Here is a 20,611-nt window from a genome sequence, read left to right as displayed (position 1 = left end):
AACTGGAAGTTCAATTCCGTGTTTTGAAAAGATGAGACGCCTGCTCTCACACGCGCTTGTTTCCTGCAACACTTCTCCAGCGCTGTATTTTGATACAAATGGAGCATTTTAAAATAATTATGTATCTATAATGTTGAAGAACTGAAGAGCACGCCGAGGTGTAAGTGAAGGAGGATATCTGGATGCTGGCATCAGGCACAGCTAACACTCACACAAGTTCACACACACATGCTCTTTCACACACACATGCTATGCCACACATGCTGTTAATCACACACATGCTCTCACACGCGCTTGTTTCCTGCAACACTTGAATTTGAGACTGAACATTCTGAGTTTCGCAGTCAGCAGATGTTTAATTTGCAACTGTTGAAATTAAATCCCTTTTGGATAAATACATCACAAGACTCCTGGTCCTCTCAGGTTGTGTTTCATCATTTTCTGTCGAGATAAATCTAGCGTGATTTTGAACTTCTTTGCGAAGATCTCTTTCTAAGATGGCCAATTGGTACAAAGATTTATTAAGGATTTACAAACACCTTTGCAAGAAGAAATGTCAGTTTTTATTCTCTCATGACCTAACATATTTTTGAACGTATTAAAATACGAAGATCTATCACAAGAGCATCAAAATGTCAAGGAAAGAAAGGGGTCATTGAGAAGTCACGATGCTGTTGCCCCTATTCATTGGCTGGCAAATTATTGTAAGAATCTAATCACTGATCTTCCTGACAGCCATTTTTCATTTTAATTTCACTTATTTTTACTTATGTCGTTTGGTTGCCGATTGACTGTGAATGAATGTGCTGCGATTATCTTATTTCCTATTCAGCACACTGAGAGGAGGTAACCACCACCCTCCGCCATTAATCAGCTTCTCCCTGGGCAAGTCGATCTTCAGCCTCTTGAATTATCCCACCATGTACTCTTCCCTTTTTCTTCTCTGCGTTAGTCCTGTTGCACTTTTCCACGCGATACCCAGTGTACGATGTTATTTTGCTGTGGGCAGTGATGTCAAAAACAACAACAACGGTGAAATAACAAGCAACAACAGAAGGGTGAAGGACTGAAAATTGGCTTACCCTGGCTTTTCGATACCGGAATCGTGATACACATCAGTTCCGTTGAAGGTATGCAGCACATAAGTTTAATGCTGCTGCCTTTTACCACGATTGTAACTTGGAGCCGAGAGGATTACTTGTTGGTGGCTGCCTCTCACCCAGCACGGGCTGGGCAGCATCATGCTGAGAACCCATGGCGCAACCAGCATTCTGCTCTTAAAGTCAGTCTATTATTCTTAAATGAAAGCAGCACGGAATAATATTGCTGCAATTTGAAACATGGACAATGGAACAGTAGGTCAGGGAGGGGGTTCTGAGGTGGTGGACACAGTGTTGATGGCCTTAGTGCTGGAAGTTGGCAGGATGAAAAGCTCTATGGTTCTGTGGGGCCCCAGGATGCCCTCAAGCAGCATCCTCAGCACCCAGTGTCTGGACTTGGCAACACATGCCAGAAGGAGTCTACAATAACTTCAGCCCGGGGGGGGGGGGGGGGGGGGGGGGGGGTCGGGGGTCAAAGAATGATTACATCCCCTATCCACCAGATCATGAACCTCTCACACTGCACAATGTACCACACCACCCTATCACTCACTCAGTACCATTTTTAGCCCTCAAGACTCATGTCCAACATCCAGATGTTCCACCATAGCCTTACACACCATTCAACTCTGCAAACCTAACACCCACCTCTTGCTTTCCTTCACAAACCTCCAGCTATGGCAGGCACCTCACCCAGCGTGCTACATAATCACTGCCTTTCTGCCATCTCTCTTGCAGGACACAGGGTGGAAGGGCATAGAGCAGAACCAACAGGGGACAAGGATACTTGCATCTCCTGAGCCCTAGGGAGGAGATGACTCTCACAATGGAACCTGTGGTATCCTGAGAAGAATGAAGATGCTAATATGTTTCAACCTTATGTCCCTTCTCAATTCCCAACACACCTCACCTCAGGATCTCAGACAATGAACAAGCTGCAAATGATCTGGCTGTGGACCTACCACTAGTGAATACCTGATTTCAGACACCCAAGTACTGTCACATGCCTACCCTCAGCAGTCTCAGGAGGAAGAGAGAGAATAACTACCCAGCGCAGATGAGGAGGCCACATCATTTGATCTGCCAGCAGCTGTGAAACTGACACAGTATCAACCTTGGAATCTACTATAGAGTTAAAATCAGTGTGCAGTGAGTCACTGGGCATGTGGACTGCAGCCAGGACAGATTGAAGGGTTTTTATTTGCCAGAACAGTGCAGGGTAAATCTGCAGATGGGCTCTGCTGCAAAGGACTCATATGACAACCTTGCAGAAGAGTGCTGGATGAGGTGTCCAGATACCAACACCCTGGAGTTACCATTGACCAGAAACTGAACTGGACCAGCCATATAAATATTGTGCAACAGCAGATCAGAGGCTGGGAATTCTGCAGAGATTAACTCACCTCCTGGAACATAAGAAGATAAGAACTAGGAGCAGGAGTAGGCAATTCAGCCCCTCGAGGCCGCTCCGTCATTCACTACCATCACGGCTGATTTCATCTCGGCCTCAACTTCACTTTCCTGCCCGTTCTCCATTACCCTTCAACCCATTACTAATTCAAGATCTGTCTATCAGCTCTTTAAATTTACTGAATGGCCCGGCACCATGACACTCTGGGGCATAATAATAATCTTTACAAGTGTCACAAGTAGGCCTACATTAACACTGTAATGAAGTTACTGTGAAAATCCGCTAGTCGCCACACTCTGGCGCTTGTTCGAATGCACTGAGGGAGAATTCAGAATGTCCAATTCACTTAACAGCACGTCTTTTGGGACTTGGGGAAGGAAACCGAAGCACCCGGGGAAAACCCACGCAGACACAGGGAGAACGTGCAGACTCCGCACAGGCAGTGATCCAAGCTGGGAATTGAACTCGGGTCCCTGGCACTGTGAAGCAACAGTGCTAACCACTGTGCTACCGTGCTGCCAGTAAATTCCACAGATTTGCCATTCTTTGAGAGAAGTAATTTCTCCTCATCTCTGTTTTAAATGGTCTACTCCTTGTCCTGAAACTATGACCTCTCATTCTAGATTGCCCCTAAGAGGCAACATCTGCACGACGTCCACTTTATCCTTACCTTTTATCATCTTATTGATGCACAATCAATTACTCGTGAGACAAGGAGAGTCATAACTAATCGGCTTTCATCAGCTAGAACTGTACTCAGCAGCTTCGATATAGAAAGTGAAGGCTGCTGGGACGGCATGGGTTCTTATACCCTGCCTCTCAGGGCAGAGCTACGTACGTTAGCCAATGGTAGACTCCTAGGTCTAGCCAATGGGCATCCACCTCTCAGGTACTGCAATACCTGGTATTACCACATTCACCCACTGTTAAAAAGAACCCAGCGGGGTGATGGCCAGTGTTACTGTCGCTTTTTGCATGGTAGGACCAGGTATTGAGGTACCATGATGTCGAGGGTAACAGAGATAGTTTTTAGTGTTTTAAGGTGCAGCAATCAGACGATCGGGTGGCCTGGTCGCCCTTCTTGAGCGTCTGGGCTTCGGCGATAATCTTGGTGGGGGCCCCGGCGGTTGTGGCTCCGGGAACATGGTGTCTTCCTCCCAGGCAGATTAGTCACCCCTAGGCGGCGCTGTTGGGGCGCAAAGTGGCAGGGGGAGGGGCGCCTGTAGGGGGCGTCGGTGCTCGTTCGGCGCTGTGTAGGGGCGGCGGCAGTATTGACCCTCCGGTCAGGTGCTGCGGGGAGGGTGGGGGTGGGGACAATGGTGCGTGTGCGCGTGGGGCTCCGGCGGGCGCCAGGTCCCGAAGGGAGACCATGTCTTGACGGCCGTCGGGGAACGCCACGTAGGTGTACTAGGGGTTGGCATGCAGCAGGGGGACCCTCACGACCAACGGGCCCGACTTGTGCGCCGTCACATGTTTTCGCATCAGGACGGGTCCGGCTGTCGCTAACCAGGATGGGGGCGAGGTCCCAGAGGAGGACTTCCTGGGGAAAACAAGGAGACGTTCGTGAGGTGTCTGGTTTGTGGTAGTACATAGCAGCGACCGAATGTAGTGAAGGGCCACTGGGAGAACTTCTTGCCAGCAGGAGACTGGGAGATTCCTGGACCGAAGGGCCAGCAGGACGGTCTTCCAGACCGTTCCATTCTCCCTTTCTACCTGCCCGTTACCCCGGGGGTTGTAACGTCGTCCTGCTAGAGGCGATGCCTTTGCTGAGCAGGAATTGACGCAGTTCATCGCGCATAAAGGAGGACCCCCTATCACTGTGAATGTATGCGGGGAAACCGAACAGTGTAAAAATACCCTGGAGGGCCATGATGACGGTGGTCGTGGTCATGTCCGGGCAGGAGATGGCGAATGGGAACCGGGAGTGTTCGTCAATCACGTTCAGGAAATATGTGTTGCTGTCGGTGGAGGGGAGGGGGCCCTTGAAATCCATGCTGAGGCGTTCAAAAGGGTGGGAAGCCTTTATCAGATGCGCTCTCTCTGGCCGGTAGAAGTGCGGTTTGCACTCCGCGCAGATTTGGTAGTCCCTGGTGACTGTCCTGACCTCTTCGATGGAGTAGGGCAGGTTGCGGGTCTTAACGAAATTAAAGAAACGACTGACCCCCGGGTGGCAGAGGTCCTCGTGGAGGTCTCGGAGGCGGTCTACTTGTGCGGTGGCACAAGTGCCGCAGGACAGGGCTTCTAGAGGCTCGTTCAGCTTCCCGGGATGGTACAAGATCTCGTAATTGTAGGTGGAGAGTTCTATCCTCCACCGCAAGATCTTGTCGTTCTTAATCTTGCCCCGCTGTGCATTATCGAACATGAAGGCCACCGACCGTTGGTCCGTGAGGAGAGTGAATCTCCTGCCGGCCAGGAGGTAATGCCTCCAGTGTCGCACAGCTTCTACTATGGCCTGGGCCTCCTTTTCGACCGAGGAGTGGCGAATTTCAGAAGCATGGAGCGTGCGGGAGAAGAAAGCCACGGGCCTGCCTGCTTGGTTGAGGGTGGCCGCCAGAGCTACGTCGGACGCGTTGCTCTCGACCTGGAAGGGGAGGGACTCGTCGATGGCGCGCATTGTGGCTTTTGCGATGCCCGCTTTGAAGCGGCGAAGGCCTGCCGGGCCTTCGTCGACAGGGGGAAGGTTGTGGACTGGATCAGGGGTCGAGCTTTGTCTGCGTAATTAGGGACCCATTGTGCATAATAGCTAAAGAAGCCGAGGCAGCGCTTTAGGGCCTTGGGGCAGTGAGGGAGGGGGAACTCCTTGAGGGGGCGCATGCGTTCAGGGTCGGGGCCTATGACTCCATTTCGCACTGCATAGCCTAGGATGGCTAGACGGTCGGTGCTTAACACGCATTTCTCTTTATTGTAGGTCAGATTAAGGAGGTTCGCGGTCTGGAGAAATTTTCGGAGGTTGGTGTCGTGGTCCTGCTGGTCATGGCCGCAGATGGTGACGTTATCAAGATACGGGAACGTTGCGCGTAAGCCGTACCGGTCAACCGTTCGGTCCATCTCACGCTGGAAGACCGAGACCCCGTTCGTGACACCGAAGGGAACCCTTAAAAAGTGATAGAGCCGCCCATCTGCTTCAAAGGCAGGGTACTGGCGGTCCCCATGACGGAGGGGCAGCTGGTGGTAGGCAGACTTGAGTTCCACCGTGGAGAAGACCTTGTTTTGAGCAATCCCGTTTACCAGGTCGACTATACGGGGGAGAGGATACGCATCCAGCTGCGTAAACCAGTTGATGGTCTGGCTATAGTCGATGACCATCCTATGTTTCTCCCCGGTCTTTATCACCACTACTTGAGCCCTCCAGGGGCTGTTGCTTGTTTCGATAACCCCTTCCTTCAGCAGCCTTTGGACCTCGGACCTGATGAAGGTCCGGTTCTGGGCACTGTACCGTCTGCTCCTGGTGGCGACGGGTTTGCAATCCGGGGTGAGGTTCGCAAACAGGGAAGGCGGGTCGACCTTAAGGGTCGCAAGGCCGCAGACAGTAAGGTGGGGGAGAGGGCCGCAAAATTTAAAGGTCAGGCTTTGTAGGTGGCACTGGAAATCCAGCCCAAGAATGGTGGCTGCGCAGAGGTGCGGCAGAAGGTACAGGCGGAAATTGCGGAATTCCCTGCCTTGGACAGTGAGGTTCGCTAGGCAGAACCCCTTTATCTCCACTGCGTGTGACCCGGAGGCCAGGGAGATCCGTTGGTTTACGGGATGGGTGACAAGGGAACAGCGCCTTACCGTGTCGGGGTGGACGAAGCTTTCCGTGCTCCCGGAGTCGATCAGGCACGACGCCATGTGGCCGTTGATGGTGATCGTTGTGGTGGCTTTCGCTAGCGTCCGGGGCCAACTCTGGTCCAGGGTCACGGAGGCCAGCTGCAGCAAGGGGAAGGTCTGATCAGACAGCGTGGAGTCGGCAGTGCTGGGGGCCTGAGGCCGGTCCCGGGTAACGGAGGTCAGCTGTAGCAAGGAGGAGTTCTGGTCAGGCAGCGTGGAGTCGGCAGTGCTGGGGGCTTGAGGCCCCATCCAAGATGGCGTCAGCCACGGGTCACACATGGATTCAGGGGATGCAGAAGATGGCATCGGCGAGGGACAAAATGGCAGCGCCCACCCATCCAGTGTGGTGGTCGGGGGGGGCAATATGGCCACGCCCGTGGGTCGCACGTTGCCTGGGGGTAGGAGGGCGGTGGTGGGCCTTGGACGGCCGGGACCTGGAACAAAGGCTGCTGATAGGCGCTGGCGACCGCTGCCAGGGCGTGGGCCTGGCAGACGCGACATAGTGGCCTTTCTTGCCGCACCCTTTGCAGGTGGCAGTGCGGGCCGGGCAGCGTTGATTCGCTTAGCCACAGAAGCAGCAGCATTGGCCGGCGGTGAAAACGGGCCATCTAGCGGCGCAGGCCTGTGGGGTTAGCAGGAAAGTCTGGGGGGCTGCCGCGACGGGGTGCCACGCAGCCCAGGGGGGCGCCGTGCGCCCAGGAGCAAAAGCCAGTGCGTTTTTGTACGCAACGTCCATAGACCATGCCAGGGCCCGTGCCTCAGTGAGGCCCAGCGTGCCCATTTCAAGGAGCCTTCTGCGGATGTCGGCGGAAGACATACCTGCCACGAAAGCACCCCGAATTAAAAGTTCCCCGACTTCGTTCCCGTTGACTGGTGGGCAGCCGCAGTTCCGGCCCAGCACTAGTAGAGCCCGATAGAAGTCCTCCAGTGTTTCTTCAGGGCTCTGCCTTCTAGTTGCCAACAGGTGACTGGTGTAGACCTGTTTCAGAGGATGGATGTAATGTCCTTCTAGCAGCTCGATAGCTGCAGCAAAATTCTCCGCTTCCTCGATCAGAGGGTAGATTGCAGGGCTGACACGGGAGCGTAGAAGGTGCATTTTCTGCCTTTCCATGGGGGTGTCGGCGGCTGTGTTGATGAAGCTCTTAAAACACGCCAGCCAGTGCTTGAAGATAGCAGCGGAGTTGTCTGCATGGGGACTGAGCTGAAGGCACTCCGGCTTGATGCGGAGGTCCATCCTTTCAGAAGTAATAGCTGACTAAATTGATGCACAATCAATTACTCGTGAGACAAGGAGAGTCATACTAATCGGCTTTCATCAGCTAGAACTGTACCCAGCAGCTTCGATATAGAAAGTGAAGGCTGCTGGGACGGCATGGGTTCTTATACCCCGTCTCTCAGGGCAGAGCTACGCACGTTGGCCAATGGTAGACTCCTAGGTCTAGCCAATGGGCATCCACCTCTCAGGTACTGCAATACCTGGTATTACCACACTTATAAACCACAATTGGATCTCCTCTCATTCCTCTAAACCCTAGGGAGTATAGGCATAAACTGCACAATCTCTCTTCATAAGACGATCCCCTCATCTCTGAATCAATCTAGTGAACCTCCTCTGAACTGCCTCTAATGCAACTACATATTTCCTCAAAAAAGGAGATCAAAGCTCCAGCTCTGGTCTCACCAGTGCCATGTACAGTTGCAGCAAACTTTCCTACTTTTATACTCTATTCCTTTAGCTATAATGGCCAAAATTCCATTTAGCTTCCTTGTTACCAGCTGTACCTGCATGCTAGTTTTCTGTGATTCAAGAACCAGGACACCCGGATCCCTCGCACAGAAGCACGCTGAAGCTTCCTGACTCCCCAATGCCTGCCCACCATCTACAAGCTATAAGTCAGGAGTGTGATGGAATAGAACCATAGAGCCATAGAATACTTACAGTGCAGAAGGAGGCCATGAGGCCCATCGAGTCTGCACTGACCCTCTGAATGAGTACCCTACCTAGGCCCACTTCCCCACCTATCCCTGTAACCCCATAACCCCACCTAACCTACGCATCTTTGGCCACTAAGGGGCTATTTAGCATGGCCAATCCACCTAACTTGCACTTCATTGGACTGTGGAAGGAAATCGGAGCATCCAAAGGAAACCCATGCAGACACAGGGAGACAGTGTAAGCTTCACAGACAGTCACACAAGGGTGGAATTGAACCAAGGTCTCTGGCTCTGTAAGGCAGTAGTGCTAATCATTGTGCCACCATGCCGCTCTCCTTGTCATGGAATTGAACCCCGGTGAACATGACAAGCGGGGCTCCAAACCATCATACTACCAAGGCTATATACTCTCCAGTTGCCTAAATGAGACAGCTCCAGCAACACTTAAGAAGCACAACACCATCCAGGAACTCACCAAGGACCCTTGAACACACCTTCCAAACCCGCAACCTCTATCACCTAGAAGGACAAGGACAGCAGACTCATGGGAACACCACCACCTGAAAGTTCCGCACCAAGTCCCTCACCATCCTAACTCAGAAATATATCGCCGTTCCTCCACCACAGTAGCATTAGTGTTTACCATCCACAAGATGCACCACATCAACTCACCAAAGCTCTTTCAACAGCACCTTCCAAACCCTCTATCACCAAGAAGGACAAGGACAGCAGACAAAGGAACAAATCCTTCGAAGCCACACACCATCCTGACTTGGAAAAATATCGCTGTTCCTTCACTGTTGCTGGGCCAAAACCGTGGAACTCCCTCTCTAACAGAAGTGTGGGTGAACCTGCACTACATGGACTTCACTGGTTGAAGAAGGCGGTACCACCGTCTCAAGGGAAATTAGGGATGGGAAATAAAAGTGCTGGGCTAGCCAGCGACACCCATAAAATAATATATATATTTAAAATTCTGGTTGCATTGACTGGCCTGTCAGAAAGCTTCCTGCCCAGTTGGCAGAGAGCATGGCATGGAAGTTGGCAGAGGACATGGCATGGAGGTTGCCTCCTCAGATCCATGTCCCTGTTGTTCTGCTGACCTAGAGGCACTGCCAGTGCAGCCCCCATACCAGTTGCAGTCTTTGCGTGGACAAGTAAACTACCCCTTTGCCCTCCCTGTGTGGATGCAGCGAATGCCCCTGACAAAACCAGCAACTCCCAACAGGATTTCGAAAATCACTCCAAAGGACATTCAGATACTTGACCATCCCAGATGTTTTTCAGAATTACCTAACCTGCAATTGGGGTGCCTGTTCCTTTAAATATTGCTGGCGTGGGACCCTATCTCGCAACTCAATTCTTCTTCTTTGCAGTGTGAGATTTCATTGGCCGGATGTGTGTGCCTGGAATTCGGAAGTTCAGCGTCACATTAGCTCCATGTGAGGGAAAGGATTCCTCATTCATCTGTCCGTCTGGCACATCAGCGAGTTCACACTGGGGAGAGGGCAAAGGGGTAAGTCACACTGGGGAGAGGGCAAAGGGGTAAGTCACACTGGGGAGAGGGCAAAGGGGTAAGTCACACTGGGGAGAGGGCAAAGGGGCAAGTCACACTGGGGAGAGGGCAAAGGGGCAAGTCAAACTGGAGAGAGGGCAAAGGGGTAAGTCACACTGGGGAGAGGGCAAAGGGGTAAGTCACACTGGGGAGAGGGCAAAGGGGTAAGTCACACTGGGGAGAGGGCAAAGGGGTAAGTCACACTGGGGAGAGGGCAAAGGGGTAAGTCACACTGGGGAGAGGGCAAAGGGGTAAGTCACACTGGGGAGAGGGCAAAGGGGTAAGTCACACTGGGGAGAGGGCAAAGGGGTAAGTCACACTGGGGAGAGGGTAAAGGGGTAAGTCACACTGGGGAGAGGGCAAAGGGGTAAGTCACACTGGGGAGAGGGCAAAGGGGTAAGTCACACTGCGGAGAGGGCAAAGGGGTAAGTCACACTGCGGAGAGGGCAAAGGGGTAAGTCACACTGCGGAGAGGGCAAAGGGGTAAGTCACACTGGGGAGAGGCCAAAGGGGTAAGTAACACTGGGGAGAGGGCAAATGGTAAGTCACACTGGGGAGAGGGCAAAGAGGTAAGTCACACTGGGGAGAGGGCAAAGGGGTAAGTCACACTGGGGAGAGGGCAAAGGGGTAAGTCACACTGGGGAGAGGTCAAAGGGGTAAGTCACACTGGGGAGAGGGCAAAGGGGTAAGTCACACTGGGGAGAGGGCAAAGGGGTAAGTCACACTGGGGAGAGGGCAAAGGGGTAAGTCACACTGGGGAGAGGGCAAAGGGGTAAGTCACACTGGGGAGAGGGCAAAGGGGTAAGTCACACTGGGGAGAGGGCAAAGGGGTAAGTCACACTGGGGAGAGGGCAAAGAGGTAAGTCACACTGGGGAGAGGGCAAAGGGGTAAGTCACACTGGGGAGAGGGCAAATGGGTAAGTCACACGGGGAGAGGGCAAAGAGGTAAGTCATATTGGGGAGAGGGTAAAGGGGTAAGTCATATTGGGGAGAGGGCAAAGGGGTAAGTCACACTGGAGAGGGCAAAGGGGTAAGTCATATTGGGGAGAGGGCAAAGGGGTAAGTCACACTGGGGAGAGGGCAAAGGGGTAAGTCACACTGGGGAGAGGGCAAAGGGGTAAGTCACACTGGAGAGGACAAAGGGGTAAGTCACACGGGGAGAGGGCAAAGGGGTAAGTCATATTGGGGAGAGGGCAAAGGGGTAAGTCACACTGGGGTGAGGGCAAAGGGGTAAGTCTCACTGGTGAGAGGGCAAAGGGGTAAGTCACTGGGGAGAGGGCAAAGGGGTAAGTCATACTGGGGAGAGGGTAATGAGGTAAGTCACACTGGGGAGAGGGCAAAGGGGTAAGTCACACTGGGGAGAGGGCAAAGGTGTAAGTCACACTGGGGAGAGGGCAAAGGGGTAAGTCACACTGGGGAGAGGGCAAAGAGGTAAGTCACACGGGGAGAGGGCAAAGGGGTAAGTCACATTGGGGAGAGGGCAAAGGGGTAAGTCACACGGGGTAGAGGGGAAGGGGCAAGTCACACTGGGGTGAGGGCAAAGGGGTAAGTCACACTGGGGAGAGTGTAAAGGGGTAAGTCACACTGGGGAGAGGGTAATGGGGTAAGTCACACTGGGGAGAGGGCAAAGGGGTAAGTCACACTGGGGAGAGGGCAAAGGGGTAAGTCACACTGGGGAGAGGGCAAAGAGGTAAGTCACACTGGGGAGAGGGCAAAGGGGTAAGTCACACTGGGGAGAGGGCACAGGGGTAAGTCACACTGGGGAGAGGGCAAATGGTAAGTCACACTGGGGTGAGGGCAAAGGGGTAAGTCACACTGGGGAGAGTGTAAAGGGGTAAGTCACACTGGGGAGAGGGTAATGGGGTAAGTCACACTGGGGAGAGGGCAAAGGGGTAAGTCACACTGGGGAGAGGGCAAAGGGGTAAGTCACACTGGGGAGAGGGTAAAGGGGTAAGTCACACTGGGGAGAGGGCAAAGGGGTAAGTCACATTGGGGAGAGGGTAAAGAGGTAAGTCACACTGGGGAGAGGGTAATGGGGTAAGTCTCACTGGGGAGAGGGCAAAGGGGTAAGTCATACTGGGGAGAGGGCAAAGGTGTAAGTCACACTGGGGAGAGGGCAAAGGGGTAAGTCACACTGGGGAGAGGGCAAAGGGGTAAGTCACACTGGGGAGAGGGCAAAGGGGTAAGTCACACTGGGGAGAGGGCAAAGGGGTAAGTCACACTGGGGAGAGGGTAAAGGGGTAAGTCACACTGGGGAGAGGGCAAAGGGGTAAGTCATATTGGGGAGAGGGTAAAGAGGTAAGTCACACTGGGGAGAGGGCAAAGGGGTAAGTCACACTGGGGAGAGGGCAAAGGGGGAAGTCACACTGGGGAGAGGGTAAAGGGGTAAGTCACACTGGGGAGAGGGCAAATGGTAAGTCACACTGGGGAGAGGGCAAAGGGGTAAGTCACACTGGGGAGAGGGCAAAGGGGTAAGTCACACTGGGGAGAGGGCAAAGGGGTAAGTCACACTGGGGAGAGGGCAAAAGGGTAAGTCACACTGGGGAGAGGGCAAAGGGTAAGTCACACTGGGGAGAGGGTAAAGGGGTAAGTCACACTGGGGAGAGGGCAAAGGGGTAAGTCACACTGGGGAGAGGGCAAAGGGGTAAGTCACACTGGGGAGAGGGCAAAGGGGTAAGTCACACTGGGGAGAGGGTAAAGGGGTAAGTCACACTGGGGAGAGGGCAAAGGGGTAAGTCACACTGGGGAGAGGGCAAAGGGGTAAGTCACACTGGGGAGAGGGCAAAGGGGTAAGTCACACTGGGGAGAGGGTAAAGGGGTAAGTCACACTGGGGAGAAGCTGTTCACCTTCTCCCGGTATTGGAAAGGATTCGCTCAGTCATCCTCCTGTCTGACACACCAGCCACTTTACAAGCGACTGCAGAGGTTGAATTCTGTTCTCTTGCTGCTGATAATCAGGGTCACGATTGAATTCTTTCACTCTGACAATTAAGCTTTGTTCCTGCTGATGTGAATCAATGGGCTGTCAAATAGCATGTCAAACGTCGTTTTAAACACACTTTTCTTGTGTGTGTCCCTATTCTGGAAGCAGCTGGCAGAGACCATCAGCAGCTCCATTGAATACGGTGCTGAAGGAGGCTATTCGACCTATTGAGTCGGCACCGTCTCCGAAAGAGTGCTCTGCCCAGGTCTACACCCCCCCCCCCACCCCGCCCTCTCCCCGTTACCTAACCTGCACATCTTTGGACACGAAGGGGCAATTTAACATGGCCTAACCTGCACATCGTTAGACTGCAGGACAATATCTGAGCACCCAGATAAAATCCACGCAGACATGGGGAGAACATACAGACTCTGCACAGTCACCCAAGGCTGGAATCGAACCTGGGCGCTGTGAGACAGCAGTGCTAACCACTGTGCCGCCTTACCGCCCTCAGGATGTAAGGCCCTTGTAGTGCCACCGGAAACCAAATTCACACCCAAGCACTGCATTCTAAGCAAGGCCTGACCAGTACAACATAGAGCCTCAGAATAGCTCTATTGACTTGTATTAAATTATTCTGGTTATATATCCCTGTGCATCAACTTTATTTAAATTCTTGGCCCGTTCTATCACTCTGCTTGAACTGTTGTATTTTTGATCGAACTCGAGTTGCTGCAGATACAGGGCAAGTCCACCACTGCACCGTTCCAACTATACAACGGATTGATCTGTAGACTTATCGTTGGATGTAAAACTAATTTACTCTCAATCATTGTGTTGTACTGCCAAACCTCAAACCGAAACAGATATTTAAAATCAATTTGTATTAGATAGTCAGCCATTGCATGTCTTAGTAGGGATAAGATTGCACATCTGTTTATTCTCTTCTTTAAGTGAGCACGATTGTACGCAACAATGGGAAGTGATTAAGTTGTGAATGGCTGCTCGGTGCTGAGGTAATTACTTTAATAATGTTATGTAATTTTTTTCCCCCTCTTCACTTCAGTTTTTCTGCAACTTTCAAATCCATTCCTGTTTACTGGTCAGACTATCATTGTTCACTTCTTTTGCTCACCTGCGTAGCCATGACAACATGTTGGCAATCAACCGAGGGTAATTTTGTTGGTGATGAAGAGTCCCCGTGTGAAATATATTTACATTTTGAAATTGCTGGGATGACAGCACGTGGGGCTAACGACTCGATAGCTCCTGAAAACAGGTGCAGCCTGTTCCCTTTCAAAGTAATGCAGGAAACAGGCAAGCTTCAAGCTGTCTGCCATTTAATTAAATGATGGTGACCTGCAGTCCAGTTATAAACTCGCAGTTGACTGGGCAAGGTGCCCAAGTTCATGCAAGACCCACTTAAAGCCAGCTTGTTTCTCTAAAGGGAAGGTGCATTCTGGCTATAGTGCGTGACCCACAGAAATGGTGAAGATGGCACAAAATGGCATCCGAGTGAGCTCTCAGGTATTCCAATGCAGCACCTGAGGGCTTGATGTCAGAGGTGGACAGAAGGTTAGAGGTAGGGCTTGATTCTCCGGCCTCCCAGCCACGTGTTTCTCGGCAGTGGGAAGCAGCGCGCTGTTCGCTGGCGGCAGCATTCTCTGTTCCGACCGCTATCAATGGAATTTCCCCACTGATGCCACCCCATGCCTCTGGGCGGGGGTGCGCTGCCGTGGGCACCAGAGAATCCTGTCGCCATGGGAACGGCCAGAGAAATCCGGCCGTAATCTTCCACAGGAAACAAGGGGGCCCCCCCAGGAAAGCTTAGAAGGCATTTGGAGCGGATAATTACAGAGGTAACTATGAACCATGTCACCCCAAGACCTTGGATGCAAATCTTTAAGAAGTTTAATGACCTCACAGGAGTGGAAAATGTCAGTGAATTAGCCATCATATGTTATACCCTTGTAATGGAACCATTAACCGAACATCTGCTTAATATACCACACCTCCTTCACTCACCGACTAACAATCTCTATTAGGCATAATTCATTCCTCACATTCATGGCTTAACGTTACCTTAACACGCTTAGGCCTGGATTTTTAGGACGGTGAACGCTCAGCAGGGAACACGTTCCCACTGACAGGCTTGCTGCCATTTTAGGTTCAATTGAGCATTGATTGGTAGCAGGTGGGACTTCCGTCCACCGTTGGACAGAAGTCCTGCCATGGAGAGCTGTCAGCCAATCAGATTGGGCAACGATTCTTCAATTTCCCCCAGGCAGCAGCGCTGCAATGGCCGGAAGAGGTACTACAGTGCCGTGCCTGAGCCTAAGCCCTGAGACCTAACTTCAGGGAAATAGCAGGGGTTCCGGGGATGGGAGAGTAGGGGATGCCCTGGGACTTTGGGAGAAAGGCGATATTGATGTAGGTCGGGGAGGGAGGGCTGGAGCTCCCTGGTCTCTTCGGGGAGGGTGTCCTAAATCTGAAAACGTCTTTAGAATGAAGCACTGTGCCTCTGTTACCCTTCCACCCAAGATCGAGGGTGAAGACCTTTTCTGCTTGGCACCCTGACTCAACTTGTCATATGGGGAGCAGTTGAAAAAACTCTGGTCTGTACTCAATAGAGTTTAGAAGGATGAGGGGGGGTCTCATTGAAACTTACAGAATACTGAAGAGGTTAAACAAAAAAAGAAAATACTGGACAATCGCAGCAGGTCTGACAGCATCTGTGGAGAGAAGGGGGCTGGCATTTCGAGTCTGGATGACTCTTTGTCAAAGCTGGAAATAAGGGGCGCGATTTTCCGATCCCCCACCGGGTCGGAGAATCGCCGGGGGCCGGCGTGAATCCCGCCCCCGCCGTGTCGCGAATTCTCCGCCACAGGGTATTCGGCGGGGGGCGGGAATCGCACCGCGCGGTCGGCGGGAATCCCCCGGCGATTCTCCGGTCCGCGATGGGCCGAAGTCCCGCCGCTGTCAATCCCCGCCAGCCGGCGTGGATTGAACCACCTTTGGGATGGCGGGACATGGCGGCGCGGGCAACAAAAGGAATGTAAATGGAGGTGACTAAGGTTAAGATGGGAGCTGATAGTGGCACATAAAGAGATTAGAATATGTGAATGGCAGAACAAAGCTGAGCAGTGTGTCAAAGAGCAACTTGGAGCAGGGAACAGATGACCCAAGTGGGGTAGGGGTAGGGGGGGCAATGGTGAGGGAAAAACAGATCAATGGAAGAAATGAAAATAAATTGATAGTAATAAAAATGGGGTGAAGGTGGAGGAGAGAGGTCACGGTCAAAAGTTGTTGAACTCAATGTTAAGTCTGGAAGGCTGTAACGTGTCTAATCGGAAGATGAGATGTTGTTCCTCCAGTTTGCGCTGGGCTTCACTGGAACATTGCAGCAGGCCAAAGGCATCATGTGGACATGAGAGCAGGATGGTGAGTTGAAATGGCAAATGACAGGAAGGTCTGGGTCCTGCTTGCAGACGGACCTAGGTGTTCTTCAAAGCAGTCACCCAGTCTGTGTTTAGTCTCTCCAATGTCGAGTAGACCGCTTTGGGAGCAGCAAATGCAAGGGACCAGATTGAAGGTGGTGCACGTGAAGTGTTGTCTCACTTGAAAAGAGTGTTTTGGCCCTTGGATGGTGAGCAGGGAGGAGGTAAAGGGCGAGGTGTTACACCTTTTATGATTGCGTGGGAAGATGCCATGGGAAGAGGGTGAGGTGTTGAGGGTGATGGAGGAGACCAGGGTAACCCAAAGAGAATGGTCCCTGTGAAATGCTGACAGGGGGATTGAGGGGAAGATATGTTTGGTGGTGGCATCATGCTGGTGTTGGCAGAACTGGCGGAGGGTGATTCTTTGAATGCGGAGGCTGGTGGGGTGAAAAATGAGGACAAGGGAGACCCTATCCTGGTTCTTGAGGGAGGGAGAGGGGTGAGAGCAGAGTTACGGGAGATGGGTCGGACAAAATTGAGACCCCTATCAACTACAGTGGGTGGAAAACCACGAATAAGGAAGAATGAAGACATGTCAGCAGTACTGTTTTGGAATACTGAGAGGCCTAGATAGAATGGACGTGGAGAAGATGTTTCCACTAGTGGGAGAGACTAGAACCCGAGGGCACAGGCTCGGACTGAAGGGGCGATCCTTTAAAACTGAAGAATTTGTTCAGCCAGAGGGTGGTGAACCTGTGGAACCCATTGTTGCAGAAGGCTGTGGAGGCCAAATCACTGAGTGTCTTTAAGACGGAGATAGATAGGTTCTTGATTAATAAGGGTATCAGGGGTTACGGGGAGAAGGCAGGAGAATGGAATGAGAAATATATCAGCCAAATTCAAATGGCGGAGCAGACACGATTGGCCGAATGGCCAACTTCTGTTCCTATATCCTATAGTCTTATGGTCTCAACTCGAGTCTGACAGCTTAAAAATTAAACTGGGTGGGAAAAGGCCCTTAAGTGGCCATTTAAGGCCCTACCCATCCCACTGCAAAATTGAATCTGGGGGGGTGGGCGGGACCACCTCATAACTCACTGGGTTGGGTTTGGGGTTGGGGGGGGTGGGAGGTACTGGCAGGAGGAGGAGCATAAAATGGTTGCCTTAGTTATTGCTGCCAGCCTGCTAGCTTGCGATGACAGTTTCAACCCAGTGACAGCTAATCATCATGCCAGTAACATCACCAGAACACACTGCAGCACACTCACTGATACACTTCCAGAATTCCGGCACAGGGATTGGCCATTTGGCCCATCATGACTGCGCTGGCTCTCCGAAGGAGCAAATTACCTTGTCAGTTTTTCCCACCTTCTGCCCATAATAGTGCTCATCCTTTCCAGCTAATAATCCAATTTCCCCTTGAATGTCTCAATTGAATCTGCATCCAATACACTCTCAGACAGTGCATTCCAGATCCTAATACTCCCAGTGTGAAAATGTTTTTCCTCATGTTGACATTGACTATTTTGCCAATAACCATAAATCAAGATCCTCTGGTTCTCGATCCTTCCACCAGTGGGAACGGTTTCTCCCTATCTACTCTGTTGAGACCTCTCATGAATTTGAATACTTCTATCAGATCGCCCCTCACTCGGCTCTTCTCCAAAGAAAATCGTCCCAACTTCTCCTATCTATCTGAAGTTCCTCCTCTATGGAACTAGTCACGTGAATCTTTTCCACAATGTCTAATTACTTCAAGTTTTCCCTCAGGTATAGAACTGGAAGCAATACATCAGTTGAGGCCAAATTAGTGTTTTGTACATGTTTAATATAACTTTCTTTTATACTCTATACTCCTATTAGTAAAGCCTTGGATGCTGTATCCTTCATTAACTGTTCTCTCAACTTTTCCTGGCACCTTCAATGTCTTATACATTGCTCTTTTGCATATCACAATGCTCTTTTTATTCAATACTGCCATCCTCCCACTTTCCTTCTTTTTCAACCTTTCCTGAACACCTTGTATCCAGGATATATTTCATACCCAGGCCCTTTAAGCTATCTGAGCTATCTGAACCTGCAACTCATCAGTCTTATTTGCCACACTGCGTGCATTCATAAACATAAACAATAACCTTAATTTAAACTTTAAACTTTACTCTGATTCCACCTAATAACTTCCTATCTCCTACTTATGTATTACACGGAGTAAGAAAAACAGATCTGCAGGCAGCCATCATAGAACCAACTTTATTGGCAGAGAGAGCAATATTAAACACGTGCGCAGTAATTCTAGTCAGTCTCTGCACATGCATTGCGTCCATAGTCATTAAATTGTGCAGATCTCTGAATAGCATGTGTATGCGTTGTCATTGGCTGTTTGTCTGGGCGATGTTCACTCTCCAGGGAGTGTCCTTCCCGTGGCACTTGTTGTCACGGTAACTGTTGCAGTTGTTACATTTACATTGTTAGGGACTGGTTGATCTCTGGGAGTGATGGTCGTTCTGTACTCTGTACAGCTGGTGAGATCGTATCTTCTTGATCGGTTGCCTGCAGTGAAGGAACAACTTATCTTGTTGTTCATATATGCCTGCAGTTGGGCGAGTATATTTAGTTGTTCACTTCCAACACATTTGATTTGAGGTGACAGCTGCTCTATGCATGTCCCAAATTGCCATGTTGGCTGAGTCCTGTTGAGAGCGTTGAAGGTTCGTAATCTGACTGGTCGTTCAATGCTCAGCTCTGGCAATGGTTTGGCAGCCTTATCAAAGTGAAATTTGGTGTTCTGCCATTTCACCTTGATTTTATTTCACTCACACCTGTTATAATGTGATTTCAGTAGCTTTTTTGCTATTGAGAGAGTAGGTTGGCTTCAGCATGACGTGAGTCTTTGGGCTTTCCTTGCCTTCAGTCAGTGTGTTTCTCCTCTGGAGGATTACCTTGAATGCATCGGTGCTAGAGTTGCTTGATTTCTTAATGATTCCTTTGGTGATTTTCACTTCCACCTCAGCCTTTCCATTTGACTGGGGTTAGTGCAGAGCTGATGTACAGTGTTTAATTTCCCAATCCTTTGTGAAGTAGCTGAATTCTTCACTCATGAAGTGAGGGCCACTCACTCAACACAATGTCTGGGATGTCGTAAAGACTGAAGTCTGCTTTCAGACATTCTACTACCTCACCAGTCATCGTTAAAGTCAACTGATCTAACTCACAGTAGTCAGAATAGTTGTCTACAGTGATACAATAATCAGCTCCAGCTCGAGTGAAAAGACCTATTGCCAGCTACATCCATGGTCTGTCTGCAATGTCAATGGCACTCTAACTTGTTTAGTTTGATACTTGTTACAAGCTCCACACTAGCTGATGCAATTCTTAATTTCATTGCTCATGTTTGGCTAGTAGAGCACTTCTGTTAATACTTCTGTAGAAGGTGTATATGGAGTCGAAACGTTAACTGTGTTTCTCTCTCCATAGATACTTCCAGGCCTGCTAAGATATCCAGCAATTTCTGTTTTTATTTCAGGGCACTTATCTTGTCTTCCTCAGACTTGATTCAATTCCTTTTTAAAAAAAATATATTTATTCCAAACACATTCAACAAAATGACACAAGCTTACCATCCAGTCAAAGTATACATTTTTTTTTGCCTTTTAATCCCCATGCTCCCCACGACAAACAGCTCCTCAAATATAGCCATGAATAGCCTCCACCATACCTTGAAACCATCCTCTGACCCCCGAAGGCAAATTTGATTTTCTCCAACCTGAGAAATTCGTACAGATCCCCCCAGCCATTCAATGACCCCTGGTGGCGTAGCCGACCTCCAATTCAAAAGTATCCGTCGCCAGGTTAACAGAGAGCCGAAGGCCATAACCTCGGCCCCCCCTTTCTCTCCAGCACCTCTGACACTCCAAAGATCGCCACCATTGGGTCCACCTTCACCTTTGGCTACAATCCTCGATAGAGTCCCAAATACCACCTCCCAAGGTTCTCCAACTCTGTACACCCCCAGAACACATCGGCATGATTCACCGGCCCGCTCCCACGCTTCTGACACCCGTTTGCTACCTCTGGGAAAAAAACACTCATCCGAGCCCCAGTCATGTCGACCCTGTGCACCACCTTAAATTGCATCAAACATTCTTGCACTGGAGGAGGTTGGGTTCACTCACACCACAGTCCCATCCTACCTCCCTCCCCAATTCTTCCTCCCATTTCTGCATGATCCTTTTCACGACTGTCTTGCCCTGCTCTCCCAACCACCTATATATATTGCCAATCCAGCCATTCCCCACCTCATCCGGGAGCAGCAATTTCTCCAGAATCGAATACTTCAATACCCAAGGGAACAAAGGCAGCTCGTTACACGCAAAGTCCCACACCTGCCAGTACCTAAACTCATCCCCCCTTTGTAACTGAAACCTCACCCGCAGCTCCTCTAGC

The 20,611-nt window shown here is 50.9% G+C and overlaps 1 long non-coding RNA gene across 1 annotated transcript in view; it reads right to left on the bottom strand.

Annotated features, from left to right (window-relative positions):
- Positions 1-586: 586 nt before the first annotated feature.
- The window catches only part of LOC140395913 (uncharacterized), a 99,313-nt gene continuing 79,288 nt past the window's right edge, over positions 587-20,611 (bottom strand). The window contains exon 3 of the long non-coding RNA XR_011936389.1: positions 587-999. This is a non-coding gene — a long non-coding RNA (uncharacterized lncRNA). The remainder of the gene's footprint in view (positions 1,000-20,611) is intronic.

This window comes from Scyliorhinus torazame, chromosome 19, assembly GCF_047496885.1.
Source record: "Scyliorhinus torazame isolate Kashiwa2021f chromosome 19, sScyTor2.1, whole genome shotgun sequence".
Classification (NCBI taxonomy): Eukaryota; Metazoa; Chordata; class Chondrichthyes; order Carcharhiniformes; family Scyliorhinidae; genus Scyliorhinus; species Scyliorhinus torazame.
The sequence above is the reverse complement of the archived record's forward strand: the minus strand, read 5'-3'. Positions and strand labels throughout refer to the sequence as shown.